Raw genomic sequence first — 12,915 nt, 5'->3', positions numbered from 1 at the left:
GTCAGGGCTCCTGGTGGTGGATTTTCCTCACTCACACTCGCTAACCTTAAGTTGGCAAGTGCGAGCAAGGAAAAAACTCACTCCCCTCTGCGATACTGCGCAGAGTTTCTCCGAACACCGCACAGAGTGCGAAGTGCCAAAACTCCACAAACTCCACGAACGGAGCAGAGTTCACCGTCCAGGCCCAGTCAGGGCTCCATGTGAGGGTGACTATCAGGACAGAATGTGATAAGCCTGTCTGTGCTCTTGGTGGTGAGGGCAGGCAAGGCTCCAGGTGGTGATGGCTGTCAGGGCTCAAGGTGATAGGGCTGTCAGGACTCCTTGTTGTGACGGCTGTCAGGGCTCAAGGTGATAGGGCTGTCAGGACTCCTTGTTGTGACGGCTGTCAGGGCTCAAGGTGATAGGGCTGTCAGGACTCCTTGTTGTGACGGCTGTCAGGGCTCAAGGTGATAGGGCTGTCAGGACTCCTTGCTGTGACGGCTGTCGGGGCTCAAGGTGATAGGGCTGTCAGGACTCCTTGTTGTGACGGCTGTCAGGGCTAAAGGTGATAGGGCTGTCAGGACTCCTTGCTGTGACGGCTGTCAGGGCTCAAGGTGATAGGGCTGTCAGGACTCCTTGTTGTGATGGCTGTCAGGGCTCAAGGTGATAGGGCTGTCAGGACTCCTTGTTGTGACGGCTGTCAGGGCTCAAGGTGATAGGGCTGTCAGGACTCCTTGTTGTGACGGCTGTCAGGGCTCAAGGTGATAGGGCTGTCAGGACTCCTTGTTATGACGGCTGTTAGGACTGCAGATGGTGAGCGCTGTCTGGCTAGTCGCATCTTGTGAAATTTGATGCAGGCAGTTTAGAGCTAACTCACTTTTTATGGAAATAATATGCATGTTGCTGCAGTGGTAAACACGTTTTTTTTACACTATACACTCTTCTCCAATGATCACCACTCTTGTGCAGGCACGTTGCACGAGTGATTTCTTGGAGGTTATTTTAAATATGCTGGACCCAGGTTAAAATTGACAAAGGTGCAAGTAAAACATAATCATTGAAGGCTCTTTGACATGCATAGCTGACTCAGCGGTGTCACGCTCAGCAGTATCACACTCAGCAGTATCACACTCAGCAGTGTCACACTCAGTGGTATCACACTCAGCTGTGTCACACTCAGCGGTGTCATGCTCAGCAGTGTCAAACTCAGCGGTGTCACGCTCAGCGGTGTCACACTCAGCGGTGTGATGCTCAGCAGTGTCACACTCAGTTGTGTCATGCTCAACAATGTCACGCTCAGCGGTGTCATGCTCAGCAGTCACACTCAGCGGTGTCACACTCAGCGGTGTGATGCTCAGCAGTGTCACGCTCAGCAGTGTCAGGCTCAGCAGTATCAGGCTCAGCAGTATCACACTCAGCAGTGTCACACTCAGTTGTGTCATGCTCAGCAGTGTCACGCTCTGCGGTGTCATGCTCAGCAGTGTCACGCTCTGCGGTGTCATGCTCAGCAGTGTCACGCTCTGCGGTGTCATGCTCAGCAGTGTCACACTCAGCGGTGTCACGCCCAGCAGTGTCACACTCAGCAGTATCACACTCAGCAGTATCACACTCAGCAGTATCACACTCAGCAGTGTCACACTCAGCAGTATCACACTCAGCAGTATCACACTCAGCAGTGTCACGCTCAGCAGTATCACGCTCAGCAGTATCACACTCAGCAGTATCACACTCAGCAGTGTCACACTCAGTGGTATCACACTCAGCGGTGTCATGCTCAGCAGTGTCAAACTCAGCGGTGTCACGCTCAGCGGTGTCACACTCAGCGGTGTGATGCTCAGCAGTGTCACACTCAGTTGTGTCATGCTCAACAATGTCACGCTCAGCGGTGTCATGCTCAGCAGTCACACTCAGCGGTGTCACACTCAGCGGTGTGATGCTCAACAGTGTCACGCTCAGCAGTGTCAGGCTCAGCAGTATCAGGCTCAGCAGTATCACACTCAGCAGTGTCACACTCAGTTGTGTCATGCTCAGCAGTGTCAAGCTCTGCGGTGTCATGCTCAGCAGTGTCACGCTCTGCGGTGTCATGCTCAGCAGTGTCACACTCAGCAGTACCACACTCAGCAGTGTCACACTCAGTTGTGTCATGCTCAGAAGTGTCACGCTCAGCGGTGTCACGCTCAGCAGTGTCACGCCCAGCGGTGTCACGCCCAGCAGTGTCACGCTCAGCAGTATCACACTCAGCAGTGTCACACTCAGTTGTGTCATGCTCAGCAGTGTCACGCTCAGCAGTGTCTCGCTCAGCGGTGTCATGCTCAGCAGTGTCACACTCAGCGGTGTGATGCTCCACGGCATGACGCTCAGCGGTGTGATGCTCAGCAGTGTCACGCTCAGCGGTATCACACTCAGCAGTGTCACCTCAGTGGTGTCACGCTCGGCTTAGAGGGGGTCACACTCAGTGGTATCAATCTTTGCAGTGTCGCGCTCAGCGGTGTCATGCTCAGTGGTGTCACACCCAGCAGTGTGATGCTCAGCAGTGTCACACTCAGCGGTTTCACACTCAGTGGTGTCAGGCTCAGCAGTGTCATGCTCAGCAGTGTCTCGCTCAGCAGTGTCTCGCTCAGCAGTGTCACACTCAGCAGTGTCACACTCAGCGGTTTCACACTCAGCAGTGTCAGGCTCAGCAGTGTCACGCTCAGCGGTGTCATGCTCAGCAGTGTCACGCTCAGTGGTGTCACACTCAGCAGTGTCCCAATCAGCTGTGTCTCGCTCAGCGGCGTCATGCTCAGCGGTGTGATGCCTCAGTAGTGTCACACTGAGCAGTGTTACACTCAACAGTGCCATGCTCAGCGGTGTCACGCTCAGCGGTGTTACGCTCAGTGGTATCACACTCAGCGGTGTCACACTTATTGGTGTCATGCTCTGCAGTTTCATGTTCCTCTGTGTCATGCTCTACGGTATCATGCTTAGCTGTGTCACGCTCAGCTCAGTGGTGTCACACTCAGCTCAGCGGTGTCACGCTCAGTGGTGTCAGCTCAGTGGTATCACCCTCAGCGGTATCACCCTCAGTGGTGTCACGTTCCAGCTGTGTCACGTTCAGCAGTGTCAAACTCAGAAGTGTCACTCTCAGCGGTGTCACGCTCAATGGTGTCATGCTCAGCGGTGTCTGCTCAGCGGTATCACGCTCAGCAATATCACGCTCGGTGGTGTCACGTTCCAATGGTGTCACGCTCACCAGTGTCACACTTAGAAGTGTCACGCTCGGCAGTGTCACACTCAGCAGTGTCACGCTCAGCAGTGTCACGCTCTGCTGGGTCACGCTCTGCTGTGTCACGCTCTGCTGTGTCATGCTCAGTGGTGTCATGCTCAGCGATGTCACGCCCAGCAGTGTGATCCTCAGCGGTGTCACGCTCAGCGGTATCATGCTCAGTAGTGTGGTCCTCGACGGTGTCATGCTCAGCGATGTCACGCCCAGTGGTGTGATCCTCAGCAGTGTCACGCTCAGCGGAGTCACGCTCAGCGGTGTCATGCTCAGCGGTTTCATGCTCCGCAGTGTCACGCTCAGCGGTGTCACGCTCCGCGGTGTCACGCTCAGCGGTGTCATGCTCAGCGGTGTCATGCTCAGAGGCGTTTCAGGCGAGTCCTGGACACTGGTGCAATCAACTGAAATCGATGCGACTGCCAGATACGTTGCCATAATTGGTGTTCAATGGGCCCCTAAGCCTCCTGGTCCCCGGTGCCACCACTGATAGCTGTGCCCCTGGTCACACTTGGAGCCGGGGTTCATTCTCCTGCATTCCTGGCGCTTGCCTATTTCCCCAACCCTATGAATGCAAAGGCTCCTTATCGTGCAGATTTTGGACATGCACCCTTAGAATATTTTATGTAATCGAAAATATATATGACGTTGTTGAAATGAGTTAAAAACTAACATACAAAAAACATTGACATTCACCGGTTCTAGTTTACTGAACTCACTGTACACCATGCACTGCTTATAACATTAGGTATTACAAAACTCATGACATGTTAAATTACATCATTGGTGACATCACTGCTGAACCCTAGTCATATCCATCATAGAAATACTGAGTGCACACGTGTAAGTCCACAGCTGCGAAAGAGACCACGCTCTGGGGACCGGTGTGGTGTCCACCGTTTACAAAGCACTGAGGCTCGGAGTGCAAGCATTCACTATTAAGCAAGGTAAAGGCTGAGCGCGCCTGATGTGGGTTGCAGAGGTGTGTTAGAAAGTGGGTGTGGAAGCACAAAACAGGGTTCAATGGCCTTTCTCACAGATTTTTGGAACAGGCTTCGGCATTAAGCCACACCCACTTTCTATATTTTAAATACCAAGAGCAGCCCATACCTCCTTGTGAGCTGGGTAAGTAGAGAAGCACACAACAATGTTCACAAGGAACTCATTTCTTTCGAACAGTGCACAATCTGCAACTAAAATAGTTTCTCTGATTCAATCATAGTCAAGATTATCCGTATCCATTCCTGACCCTCCGGTACTCACTAAAATAGGTTATGGTCACTTCACTGGGGTTCACAATACCACTCAGAATGTGCAACGATATTTAAATATTTCAATGACTTATGTTTAAGGAAATACATCTGTGGTTCAGACTATAATTGCAAAATAAAGTCACCTACTTCGGCTGAAGTTAGGTATAACTTTAATTAAAAGGTTTTGTGTGGTTTTTAAGGAATGTGAACACACGAGTGTGTATAGAGACTTTATATGATTCGTACGGTGACTCAATGGAGGGTCAGGAATGAATACGGATAATCTTGACTAGGATTGAATCAGAGCAACTACTTTAGTTGCAGATTGTGCACTGTTCGAGAGAAATGAGTTCCTTGTGAACATTGTTGTGTGCTCCTGTACTTACCCAGCTCACAAGGAGGTATGGGCTGCTCTCGATATTTAAAATATAGAAAGTGGGTGTGGCTTAATGCCAAAGCCTGTTCCAAAAATCTGTGAGAAAGGCCAAAGCTTCTGTTGACAACAGATTATCCACCGGTGGATGTCTGGCCACGCTCATGTTAAATAGTTGTAAAGGACATTTATGAGTTGGGATGTTTATTTCCAGAACTTGGCTAAAGATTTTTGAAGCATTACAGGCTGTTGAATATTGTGGGGCATAAGGGTGCTTATCGCACACTGGCATTGCAAGCATGGCTCTATGGCTGCATACCACTGTGGCGGGAATGTGTGTAGTGTATTTTTATGAAACTACAGACAGTTGTTCATAGGGGCCTGGCAGAGGGGGCCTTTTCAGTGGCAAATGTATGCCTCATCCTCTTGACTTAAAATTGCAGGTCTTGTGAAGTCTTTAAGAATTAGTTCAAATCCACAAACCTTATAGGAGGGTAGCTCGATGACCGAATGATGTCATCAGTGATGTCATTTAACATGTCATGTAGTATGTGAGGTCACAAGCAGTACACGGCCGAGGCGCAATTTATTAGTTAGCTCAGTGGTAAATGTCACTTTTTTGTTGTTTTTAAAATGTTATTTTTTTAATCCTTTTTCAACACATATCATTAACATCACTTTAAGTTGTGTTTTACCAATTAAGCGTTTTTGATATAATGTAAAGTATTTTTATCATAACTAACAATAAGGTCACTTGAACCTTTTCAGTTTTTTTTTTTAATAAGATTGAAACTTGAGCAAACACCCTGCCGCCTTGGGTAACCTAAAGCCAATGCCCGGGCTGCTTATGGCCTTTGGAGTTGGCTACAGGGCCTGACCAGAGCCTGTGACCCACTCTGCTGCTGGCAGCCAACCCTGCCCATGGCCTTCAGCCGTGTACAGTAGGAGGTTGGCTGCAGACCCTGACCACCGGCCTTTAACCCACATTTATTTTTTGTTTGGTTACCATTGTACCACAATACCATACAGTCAAGCTTCACCCCATGGGGGCGAAGCTTGGATGACGGCTCCGATGGGAGTACCGTGGTACTTCTCTGAAGGATGCAGTGTCTCACAGGAGTACAACGGTACCTGCTACATGAATTTTGTTTTTATGTTGTCCTGTGAGGGTAATTTTTTTTATCTACCTCAGTCTCCGCCTCACCCCATTGCTTCTCTTACACCCTCTCTCACTGCTTCTTCTCACTTTGCCTCAGTCTCTGCCCCCTCTCTCTGACTTCCGCCTCACTCCTTCTTTTCTTTCTGGCCTGGTCTCTACTGCCCCCCGTGTTACTCCCCCCTCTGTGTTACCCCCACTCTTTTTGCTTCTTATCTCTTTCCCTCTGGTTCTGCTCCCCCTGTGGAAATGTACCCAAAAGTGAGCACACTGGTGCAGGGTCACCCTCTTGTCCACAGGTCCAAAGACCAACAAAATAGAGATCGGCACTGGAGTTGAAGTAAAATAAATCAAGTTTATTAATCACTCATGAGTGGGACAACGTCCACACAACACTCTCAAGTGCTGCAGGAGTTAGTACCCTGAACTCACAGAACATCGTCTTTATATACTCTTTTTCTGCAATGTAAGCATGTGGACAGAAATGGAAGGAACAAGTTTAGAAATAGCTATCAGCAAACAAGGGCAGATGGATAACCACTTGGTCAGCAAATAGGGAGGGGGAGCAGGAATGCTTATGGCAGCAGTAAACAGTCAACAGAAAACATCTAAGACCAGGTGCACCAGCAGCTACAAACCCCCCCATCACGTACATTGCTTAGCCATGTCAAAAGCGGCCAACTAAAATAGACAACACAAGCAGAGTAAAAAGGCAAACAGCAAAGTACGAAGAAAACAAAATGGACACCACAATAAAAATGGCTTAGCTTATGCTAAGTAAAATATTACACGTTTCCACACCCCTTCCCGGTCCGTGCCCACTCTCTCACTCTATGTTACCTCTCCCTCTCTCTCACGCTGCCTTCTCCCTCTGTCTGTCACTCTTTTCTCCCTCACCAGTCTCTTCTCTCTCTGCCTTGATCCCTACTCCCCCTCTCTTCCCCCTTCTCTCTCTCTCCTGTCCCTCTCATAGACTGCCTCTCTCACTGTGCCCTTCTCTCTCTGCCCCTCATCCCTCTCACTTGCTTACCCCTCACACACAGCATCTTCTCTCTCTCTCTGCCCCTAACCTCTCTTCTGCTCGCTTACCCCTCACACACTGCCTCCTCTCCATCCACCCCCCCTCTGCCCCTCATCTCTCTGCCCTATATCTATCACTTTCTCTCACTCCCGCTCGCTTACCCCCTCACACACTGCCTCCTCTCTCTCTTTCTCTGCCTCTCATTTCTCTGCCCCTCATCTCTCTCTCTCGCTGTGTCTCTCTCTCACCCCTTCTGCCTCTCTCCCTCTATCTCTCTTTGGCCCTCATCTCTCACTCTCCCTTTTCCTTACCCCTCACACAGTGTCCTCTCTCTCTCTCTCTCTGCCCCTTATCTTTCTGCCCCTCATCTCTCTCTCTCCAGCTCGCTTACCCCCTCACACACTGTCCTCTCTCTTTCTCTCTGCCCCTCATCTCTCTGCCCCTCATCTCTCTGCCCCTCACCTCTCTGCCTCTCATCTCTCTCTCCCTCCCTCTCTCTCTGCCCCTCATCTCTCTCTCTCTCCAGCTCGCTTACCCCCTCACACACTGTGTCCTCTCTCTTTCTCTCTGCCCCTCATCTCTCTGCCCATCACCTCTCTGCCCCACGTCTCTCTCTCTCTCGCCCTCTCTCTGCCCCTCATCTCTCTCACTCTCTCTCCAGCTCGCTTACCCCCTCACACACTGGTATCTCTCTCTCTGCCTCTTATTTTTCTGCCCCTCATCTCTCTCCCCCGTCTCTCTCAACCTCCTCTGTCTCTCTCCCTCTCTATATCTCTCTGCACCTCATCTCTCTCTCTCCTGCTCGCTTCCCCCTCACACTCTACCTCCTCTCTCTCTCTGTCTCTCATTTCTCTGCCCCTCATCTCTTTCTATCCCCCTATCTCTCTCTCACCCTCCTCTCTCTCTCCCATTCTATCTCTTTCTGCCCCTCATCTCTCTCTCTCTCCCTCTCTCTCTCACCCTCCTCTGAGTCTCTCCCTCCTCTGAGTCTCTCCCTCTCTCTCTATCTATCTCTCTCTGCCCCTCATCTGTCTCTCTCCCACTCACCACCCTCTGTCTCGCTCCCTCTCTAGCTCTCTCTGCCCATCATCTCTCTCCCGCTCGCTTACCCCTCACACACTACCTCCTCTCTCTATCTGCCTCTCATTTCTCTGCCCCTCATCTCTCTTTCTATCCCCCTATCTCTCTCTCTCACCCTCCTTTGTCTCTCTCCCATTCTATCGCTTTCTGCCCCTCATCTCTCTCTCTCTCTCCCTCTGTCACTCTCTCACCCTCCTCTGACTTTCTCCCTATCTCTCTCTGCCCCTCATCTCTCTCTCTCTCCCGCTCGCTTACCCTCTCTCTGCCCCTCATCTATCTGCCCCTCACCACTCTCTCTGTCTCTCTCTCTCCCTCTCTGCCCCTCATCTCTTTCTCTCTCCAGGTCGCTTACCCCCTCACACACTGTGTCCTCTCTTTCTCTCTGCCCCTCATCTCTCTCTCCCTCTTGCTTACCCCTCATAGTGTCCCTCTCTCTCTTTCTCTCTGCCCCTCACCACTCTCTCTGTCTCTCTCTCTCCCTCTCTCTCTGCCGCTCATCTCTTTCTTTCTCCAGCTCGCTTACCCCCTCACACTGTGTCCTCTCTCTTTCTCTCTGCCCCTCATCTCTCTCTCCCTCTTGCTTACCCCTCACAGTGTCCCTCTCTCTCTTTCTCTCTGCCCCGCTCGCTTACCCCCTCACACACTGCCTCTTCTCAGCCCCTCATCTCTGCTCCTCACCTCTCTGATCTCTCACTCTCTCTCCCGCTCGCTTACCTTCTCACGCACTCTCCCTCCGCCCCCCCCCCTCCACACACCTCTCGGGGAGGGCGGTGTGAACACTGGGGAGGAAGTTCCCTTGCTGTACCAATGAGCTCCCTCCGCAGACTGACAGTCGAGAAGGAGGGGCGGGGGGAGCGCTGCCTGTGCTCCAAACTAGCTCTTAGTTCTGGGCTGTTGATGCGCGACAGACTCGCCTCTCCGCCTCTCCCCTCTCTACTCCACTTACTCCTGCCAGACGCCCCTACTCAGTTCTCCGCCTCTACCCTCTCACCCTTCCCCGCTCCCCTCACCTTCTACTCTCCCCCAGCACCTCTTCTCGCCCCTGTCTCTCTTCGTCTTTTGCTTTCTCCGTCTCTCCCCTACTCTCTCCCACCCTTCCCGCCCACCTCGCGTCTCCATCTCTCCCTCTTGCCTCATTTGCATTTTATTCTGGGATCTCTTGTCTGGAACCCCAAGATCCTCGACTCTTCCCAGTGTCATCACAGCACCCCTCGACCCCGACTTCATATACCTACAGCCTGTACTGTTTGGCGGGTCAGATCGAAGATCTGGTCTCCTGTCGGGACCCCCTCGAATCCTGGCAAGCATCCTCAGCTCCTGGAAGGATCACCCCAAAAGCCTCGGATCCTGGCTGGGCTCCCCATCACCCACAGCTCCTTGCAGGATCACCCCCACAGCTGCTGGCGGGATCACTCCGATAGCCAAGGATCCCGGCTGGACTCCCTGGCACCCTCAACTCCTTGCAGGATCACCCCAAGAGCTCATATCCTGGCTGGGCTCCCTGGCACCCTAAGCTCCTGGCGGGATCAACCCAAAAGTGACTGATCCTGTCTGGGCTCCCCGGCACCCTTATCTCCTGGTGGGACCTCCCCGGCTGATGGCTGGTTCTCTGGCATCCTTGGATCCTGTCTGGGTCACCCCAGCACCCTCATCTCCTGGCTACGTTACTACAGCACCCTGAACTCCTGACGTGCTCCACCCAACATACGTGTTTCCTGGTGGTATCACCACGAGTCCAGGCTGGGCCTCCCCAGCACCCTTGGCTCGAGAAGTTTCACCCTAACAGCCTCGGCTCCATAAGGTTCACCCTAACACCCTCGGCTCCGGACTGAGTTACCTCCACTTCCTCTGTCTCTTCTACTGGTGGAGGCCTCATGTCTCCTAGCGCCTTCACCCCGTCTCCTGGAAGGACCACCCCATCATCCAAGTTGAATCACCCTAACTCCCTCGGCTCCGGACTCAGTTACCTCCACTTCCTTGTTAACTTTCTGGCCTACTGGTGGAGGCCTCGTGTCTGCTAGCGCCTTCACCCCGTCTCCTGTAAGGATCATCCAAACTGAGTTACCCAAACACCCTCGGCTCCTGGCAGGGGCACCCTGACCCCCGACTGGATCGTCTCGTCTCCTGACAGGATCACTGTGGTTGCCATCAGTGTGATCTCTTGGTGGGATCGCCCCGTTTCCTGTTTGTATCATCTTGGCTGCTTGTGGGATCGAGCTTGGCTGGGTCACCTCTACACTTTTCTCGCAATAGCGGGATCACCTCGCTGCTGGTTGGGTCTCCGGCACCCTCTTCGGATCAGGTCAAACAGCTTCTTACTTTACTTCTTTTAGGGGAGTAGTGACAGGAAAACTGTTCTGGGGTTCACGTTCAGTAGGCTAGTTAAGGAGCTCAGGGGAACACCGTCTGTGCTGGTCAAAAAACCTTGAAGTGGGCTCCTGGTGCTGGCAGAACCTGTGCAGAGCTGCCCTCTTGGTGAAGCTGGTAGAGCAAGGTGGCGTGGGATGCCCTGCAAGGTGGGTTGGAACTGGGGTGATACCCTCTGAGTGGGTGAGGTTGACCATAAGTTCTTGGTTATAGAGTTCTTGCCTTGATGTTCTTTACTTGGTTGTCTTCTCATCTTGTTCTTACAGTTTCTCTCTTGTAGTTCTTGTCTTGGCCTTGGGGTTCTTAGCTTGGACTTCTCTTGTACGAGTTGGAAAACCTTCGAATTTTTACTGTGTGAGGTTTGATCCAAAGTTTCTTGTCTGGGAGGCCCTGTGTTTCTTATTTTCATCTGATGGCTGGCAGTTATTGTCTTGGGGCTCATGTGATGTCTTATGTTGTTGCATTCTCCTTTGAGTTTCTGTCTTGGTGTTGAGGTTCTGCACTGAATCACTTCCTTTAGAATATTGTCTTGCACTTTTTGCCTCGCGAGGCAGCTTCTCCTCATGCAGCCCTTCACCATTGCTATTGGACACAAGCTCATGATCAAGGTCGTAGGCATGAGCTGATTAGAGTGAAAAGATACGATAAAGGCAGTAGGCTGGACATAGTTATCGTAAGTATTATAAAAGTATATGTTAAAGCCAATAGCTGTGTACGGGGGAAATGTTATCACTGTGCATTATTCTCTGTTAAAGCCTGCAGAGAGAGATTCTATGGACTCACGCAGAGTACCGTCGTAGTACAGGAGTACCGTCGTAGTACAGGAGTACCGTCGTAGTACAGGTGGGCGAGCCACTCAAAGCTGGAGTCAGATTCCTGTCTCTGGCCCACCCAAGGTCCTTTCCTATGAGTCATTGTGGCGCAGCGGCTACACTAGCCACCATGGAACATGGGAAACCAGTCTCGAATCCTGGCCTCGGCTCAGCATCCTGTGAGTCCCGGCAAGTCTGCCTTTACTTAAGCAAGGTGTAACTTGATGTGTGTCTGTTGTGAAGTGCAGTTGTGTCCTTGGACAAGGTACACACTACTTGAAACCACCAAAAATAGAATAGGGGTTCTGTGTTTCACCCTCACTCTAAGCTCATGTGCCCAGAATTTGGGCAAATCATTAACCTTTGATGTCAGTCTAGTGATAGCATTGCACAATGTGAAACTGGAAAATCTGGGATCAATCCTGGCTTCCCTGCTTGACCAGGTTGTGTGATCCTAGGCAAATAATTTATTTCACAGTCTCCTTTTTTAGGTCTCGCCTGACCCAGCGCATGCGCTGGTCTGGCGAGACATTTTATGAGGGCTCCAAAAAGTGCTACCAGGCCAGCCTAGAACTACAGTGCATTTGCGCGGGCACGCGTGCCGCGCTTGACCGAGCTTATTTTCACGGCCGCTTTGATGTTTGATCGCGATCACTTTCGCGGCAGCACGGCCGCTTGGCATAGCCAATAGGTCTCGCTTTTGGGACCTTATAAGTATGTAGTTATGCAACTGTTGCATGGCTAAACACTTATAAGGTCCCAAAGGCGAGACCTATTGGCTATGCCAGTGGTTGTTGTTCATTGTCATCTATGAGAGCCTTTTCAGATATATCAGTTCAGGTTGAGAGCTGTACAAAAACCTCTCTTATGTTTGATTTAATAGCTGATAATGTTGCTCCATTTATAAGAAGAATCTAGGCCACAGCTAAAGTACGCGTGACAACTGACGTGCGTTCTTAGTCCTCTAATAGCGTTGTCATCAGAGCGGGGGCAGGAAGGTGTCTCAGTGCATGTTTAAAAACTCTCACTTTTAATCAATACTTCTTAATGCAGAGATGTCATCTGAGGTGCTAAGGCAAAATTCGTCCCCGAGTTAATGAACTGCACTTTTGAAAACATTTTGAAGACAGAGTATCTGCTCTAAAGTGATTTGTGTTGCTTGATTTACATGCCAAATGTTTCCAAGGCTCGGCTTGTGAATGGGAGGCTCTTAGGGCCAGAGCCGACCCTTGGCTTGGCTCTTGATCGGCGAGGGTTTTGGTGTCGGCTACCCCCTCTGACAGACCGTGGTACATAAGATTTGCACTGTGACAATCCTAGTAGGTTTAATGCAGAGGTCTTCAAACTTTTTTAGGTTGAGCCCCCCCAGCGAATTTTTTTTAGATGTTGGGCCCCCACACCACCTGATAGAAATGTTTGGAATCTGGTACACTACATACTCGACCACCATATTCAGGGGTAATTACAATTAAATTAAAGACATATCCATCCAAATGCCCTGCCCAAACCCCTATGGATTGTTATTTAATGCACACCTCTAGGGGTGTAATCTATCCTTTGGGAACGTGCATCCATACAAAGTAGATGAGAAAAAAAGTGAATTGAACATACTAAATGA

The 12,915-nt window shown here is 50.9% G+C and overlaps 1 protein-coding gene across 6 annotated transcripts in view; it reads left to right on the top strand.

Annotated features, from left to right (window-relative positions):
• DGKZ (diacylglycerol kinase zeta) overlaps positions 1-12,915 on the top strand; it is a 759,825-nt gene that overhangs the window by 137,719 nt on the left and 609,191 nt on the right. For 3 of the 6 annotated variants that reach the window (XM_085646691.1, XM_085646688.1, XM_085646685.1), the window contains exon 1: positions 9,880-10,420. The exons of 1 other annotated variant lie outside the window; for it this stretch is intronic. The gene's annotated coding sequence lies outside the window, so the exon portion shown is untranslated. Of the gene's footprint in view, positions 1-9,081; positions 10,421-12,915 lie in introns of those variants that run through there. 2 more of the 6 variants (XM_085646686.1, XM_085646689.1) reach the window with 2 other exon arrangements.

Source organism: Triturus cristatus, chromosome 3_1 (assembly GCF_964204655.1).
Source record: "Triturus cristatus chromosome 3_1, aTriCri1.1, whole genome shotgun sequence".
NCBI lineage: Eukaryota > Metazoa > Chordata > Amphibia > Caudata > Salamandridae > Triturus > Triturus cristatus.
Note: the sequence above shows the minus strand (reverse complement) of the source record. Positions and strands in the feature narration are given on the sequence as shown.